Below are 6000 nucleotides of genomic sequence, written 5' to 3' on the forward strand. Positions count from 1 at the left end.
AATTGTGCAAAAGAAAGCACACACATACACTAGTAGTATGGATTTCTACATTTAAATATGTACACATTTATACATAAGAAAAAAACTGTGAATACATACACTAGATAATAGCAATACGTACATGGAGGAGAAAAGGATGGAATTAGCAGAGCTGTCAAAAGAGACTTTAACTTAAGAGTATCATTTTAATGTTATGATGAACAATCACATTAATGATTTATTTAAGATTATAATTTGAAAGAAAATGACTGAAATAAAAACATTCTCCATCACAATAATACAATTTAATAAATGACTAAATTATTAAATTAATAAGCTTATTAATTTAATAAATTATTGCATAGCTAGATAGCATGACAAGCAAAACTGAGTTAGATATCATGGGAACCTAAGCGACAATAGAAGGAAGACTTATTGGACATGGGGATACCTAGTGAATTATCTGGAAATTAAATAATTGGTATAAGAAGTATCGAAGAAAAATCATATTAAAATTTGTCTGAGTTTTCTGGGATTTTAAACAATCAATTTCACCAAGACTGTGAACGCATGGAGAAATATTTATCTTGCTTTGACAAAATGGATAACTTGTGGCAATATACAAAATCTAGAATTTAGTTACTTCACTTGTAGGCTATTCATATCAACACCTTCTGCAAATAATATGATAATTAAATGAACTTAAATATATTATATATCTCATAAATCACTTCAATGCGTATATGACTTCAGGAGCTTACATATGTCAGTATGTGTCACAAAGAAGAAATTGAACGATCTCAGTTTCTCTTCCTGTGTATTTAGCATGGGATAAGTGGAAATGTATGCCAGAATTTCAGACAGCAATAAGTTGGAGTAGGAAGAGAAAGAAAAGAAGAAAGAGAAAGGAGTAGAGGGACCAGGAAGACCAGAAGTACCACTACTATTACCACAATCTTTCCTATCTATTATCATACAAGGTTCTTGGGGAATAAGTCATTGTTGTAAACTATGGAATGACTATGAATTCTGAAAGTATATTATGTTTCAGAGCAAGTTTCCCAGTGAACGCCTACATCTCACAAATGATATAATTTTATTGTCTCTTTAGTATTAATACTTCAAGGATATATGACAATATAGTCTATAGTTTATATACTAAGTCAAGTAATCATATAATTGATTCTAAACTCTTCAAAACCTTGTCTCAAGAAATAGGATATCTTTTAAAAGGAAAATGCTTGATAAATAAAATTTAAAACATAGTAGTAGTGTTTTCTAGATCTAAATATAACTAGAAAACAGCAAAAACTATATATAAAGTTCTTATATAATATGTGACCAATTCTAAAGCAATTTAAAAACAGCAGATTTCAAGTTGGAGTTATTTTACCCAATATAGTTTTCTAGCATATCTTGTACATGACTTTCCTTCTAGTGTTTGGAAATAGCCTTTATCACTTTAAAAATATAAGAACCACCGGCATTGATTTATCATTTATTTTATCAGTATTTTTTATACTAAGCTATTTTCATATTAATCATATATTTCTACAATTTATATGTTATTTTTTCTCTTTTAGGGATATCTTTTATCTTTAAAGTCAGTTGATAATTTTTGCTTTATAATAATTTAAGTAAATCTTCTTAAATAGTTAAGATGCATAATAAAGCAACCTAATTTTCTATGGCAATTATTTGTTGTCATTCTTTATTATCTTGAAGGAAACAAAAAATGTAATAGAACAAATTGCACAAGTAAAAATCAATCTCATTATGGACTACAACACCATAGTTTTCATAACTTCTTAATATTATGATTGAGTGGAAATAAAACCATAAACAAGCAAAAGCACATTTTAAGCAGTTGTAGTTTGTCATTGAGTTTATAGAAGAAATGATTCAGAAGTATTATTTAATGCATCATAGTTAATACCAAAGTGTTTATTATTTATTGTTAAATGTCTCTAGGTATAGTTTTTCTAAAACTAAATGTATTAGATATTTAGTATTAATAAATTTAAAACTTGGTGATTCATAAACAAGATGTTATAAAATATGGATAATAAAAAGTCTATATATGCCATTGCTTTAATTTTAAAATTTATTAAAATTAAAACAAATACATATACATGGAGGGTTACATCTTTAAAGAAAAAATATATTCAGAGAATTGTGAGATATAGATATTAGTTGATGAACTTGGAGTACATTGTTATATCTACAACTGATAGCATTTATAATGAAATAAAAACAATAGCCACTGAAATATATTTAAAAGTGAATATAGGTATTTATAAACATGAGTGTATATATATCTCCTTCTATCTCTTAATATCTGAAACTCAACATTCATTAAAATTTTTAGTAAAATTCACTATTAAAATGAGTGTAAGTTAACAACACCCTAAAACCACTCTAACATTTATTTGAGTCTCATTTCATAGTATTACATTGATAGATGGAAATGACAATATCTATCTAAATAATTTTATTTTATACAATTTTATTCACTGTGGTACTAATTATTGTTGTTGGCTAATGTTTATAGATTTATGACAATTTAAACAACTTAAAATGACTAAACACTTTATCTCTTGTTTTAAACCAATTAATCAGTCATACTAGGTTCCATTTAATATTCTATTAGTAGCTTCAATTTGATAAGTATGCCTTAATGTCTTTTAGGATTTTATTTTTTATAGCATTTTACAACTCTTCTTTGCTAAACAGTATTATGAACTTATTCTAAATCTCTTATAAATTATAGGAGACTCAACTATTGTTCAGCAAATAATGCTCCTCATCCTCATCTCTGTGGGAGAAGCTTCACTTTATTGAAGATAGATTTACTCATGTAACTTGTATGGACCAAAAATGTTATATACACAGGTGTAAGCAGAGACTTTAAATATACCTATGTGATTGAACTTTTACTTCTTTTCTGCTGCCATTGTTCTAAGAAAAACCCAATACAGCTAGCTTCTGGGTGAAAGAGAATGACAGAACTCCAGAGCAGACTTGGAACAAAGTCCAGCTAAGTGCACCCTTGATGACCTTGACATTAGCCAACCCAGAAATGTTAAGAAATAAATAATTATTGTCTTAATGTCACTAAAATGTTGTTGCTTCTACACAGCAAAAATGACACCAAGAAAGTTACATTAATCAATGTAAGTACTTTCTTAATATTATTCCTGGAGAATCAACTCCTTTTTATTTTTTATTTCTTAAAATTTTTTCTTTGCTATTTTAAATATGTGATGTACAATTCAGTGTTAGGCATACAAATGTTCATTGTGCAGGTACCCTTGTTGATGAGGTGTGCTCCCTCCTCCGCAGTTTCCCACCCCCGCCCTCCCCTGGCACTTTCCCACTACTGCCAATCCTTTTCTTATAGTATTATGATAATTGTTCAAGATCCACTTATGAGTGAATACATGTGATACTCGGTTCTTTGTTTCTGTGATGGGTCACTCAGTATTATAGCCTCTAAGTCCATCCAAGTTGCTGCAAAGTTCATAATTTTGTCCTTTTTGTGACTGTATCATGTATAAGTACCACAGTTTTCTTATCCAGGACTCTTTCAATGGGCAGCACAATTTGCTATTGTGAATAATTATTAAATAAAGATGTGTGTATAACTATCTTTTTCAAAAATCAACTTGAAATGGATCAAAGACCTAAATGTAAACCTCAAACTATAAGAACCTTAGAAAACACAAGAGTCACCCTTATGGAACTTGATTCCTGATAAATATCCCAAGTGCCCATGCCATAAAAGATAAGATGGACAAGTGGGATCTCACCAAACTGACAAGCTTTTGCAAAGCCAAAAAACCATTGACAGAGTGGGGAGGCAGCCCACAGACTGGGAATAAAAAATTTACCAACTGTATATCTGACAAAGGCCTAACATCTAGGATCTACAAGGAGCTCAAACATGCCAAAAAAAAAACAAAAACAAAAACAAAAAAAACCAGCCCTATTACAAAATGGGCTAAAGATATGAATAGACACTCCTCATGAAAAAATGCTCAGCCTCACTAGTCATCAAAGAAATGCAAATTAAAACCACACTGACCACCTAACTCCAGTCAGGATGGCCATCATCAATAACTCAAAAAACAACAGATGCTGGAGAGGATGTGGTAAAGAGAGAGCACTTCTACACTGTTGGTGGGAGTGTAAACTAGTACAGCTTATGTGGAAAACAGTGTGGCAAAACCTAAAAGTACAAAAATTTACCTCCCATATGACCCCGCAATCCCCCCTACAGGGACTCCTTTTTATTTTATTTTATTTTATTAATTAATTTATTTTTTGAGTTGGAGTCTCACTCTGTCACCCAGACTAGAATGCAGTGGCTGCTGCTGGTCACCGCAGCCTCGACTTGCTGGGCTCTGGCGATCCTTCTGCCTCAGCCTTCCAAGTAGGTGGAACTACAGGCGCACGCTACCATAGCCAGCTAATTTGTGATTTATTGTAGAGATGAAGTCTCACCAAGTTGCCCAGGCAGGTCTCGAACCCACGGGCTCAGGCAATCCACTCATCCCAGCCTCCCAGAGGCACGGGACTACAGGCTGAGCCACCGAGCCTGGCTTTTTATTTTATTTTTAAAAAATTTAACCTAGAGGATTTTTTGTTTCTGGCTATGGCATTTGAAATTGGAAGCATGATTTATGCGGTTTATTACCATAGAACATATTACATGGAAGTTATTATAAAGATACATTGAAAAGTTTTGTATATTTTGTGCAAGTATTGTGAATTGGTGTAGACATATATGGGTTTATAAAATGTAAAAAAAAATGCAATGAACATGTAAAACAATGTTTATGATATTCATATTTTAACAGCTGATATTCTTAACTAATAACTCTGTGCTCACTATTTGCACTTACCTTGAAGATTACTAGCATTGCTCTATCTATGAATCTAGATTTCTCTGATTCAAAAGCCGTTGCATTTATCTACTATGGAATGTCAGGAATCATGTTTGGCAGGAAAAACATACTAAAGGAAAACTCATAGCTTTCCAAGTCTTATTTCTTCCTTATAAATATGTACTCTTAATTTCTTCCCCTATCCACTAATGTTGCTTTCATTAGACTCAAAATATCTTGAAACAAAGATCAAATAACAGAGTAATATGTGTATTATTTGTCTGATCAAAATACCTTGAAAAATAGTGCTTGTGAGTTAGTCTTGTGTAATCATGTTAAAACTGCTTAAGAGTAAACTGTAATTATTCAAAAGTTGAAATGAACAAAAAGAAGCTAACAGTAGTCATAGATACTACTGACTGAAAAGGAATACATGGCTAAAATATATTTAGGATATTCAGACATGATATACCTATTGAAGCTAAGTGTTAACTCAAGCAAGACTGGCTACTCAAGAGTATTCACACATGTAGTTAATTTTAATAATTTCAAGTAAGACTTGACTAAGTTCCTTACTCTAAAGATTAAACAAAAGACATAAAATAATGTCAAAAATGTAAAAGAGATAGTAACTAAGCAAAGGAAATAGTAATTTTTACTTCTAATTTAAGCAATTTTCTGATTGTATTTTTATGTTTGAATACACGATAACAGCCTCGTTCAGCAAGAGCAAGACTGAGAATATTTTAAACCGTGGCACAGGCTCCAATTTTGAGAACATAAAAGAGAATAACTGGATTTTAGGCTTTATGAAAATTAATTATTAATAACTAACATTTATTTTTTTAAAGTGTTGTTGAAAAATATTTTTCCAATGTGTTCAATTCATAGGAAGACATTATCACTATTGATTTATTTGCCCATTCTTTTTTTTTTTTTTTTGAGTTGGAGTCGCACTGGGTCGCCCAGACTGGAGTGCAGTGGCCGCTCCCGGCCACCGCAGCCTCGATCTGCTGGGCTCCGGCGATCCTTCCTCCTCAGCCTTCCGAGTAGCCGGAATTACAGGCTTGTGCTACCACACCCGGCTGATTTTTTGATTTATTGTAGAGATGAGGTCTCGCTGCCCAGGTGGGTG

This window comes from Carlito syrichta, unplaced genomic scaffold (genome assembly GCF_000164805.1).
Source record: "Carlito syrichta isolate Samal-C Ts95f unplaced genomic scaffold, Tarsius_syrichta-2.0.1 Scaffold303583, whole genome shotgun sequence".
NCBI lineage: Eukaryota > Metazoa > Chordata > Mammalia > Primates > Tarsiidae > Carlito > Carlito syrichta.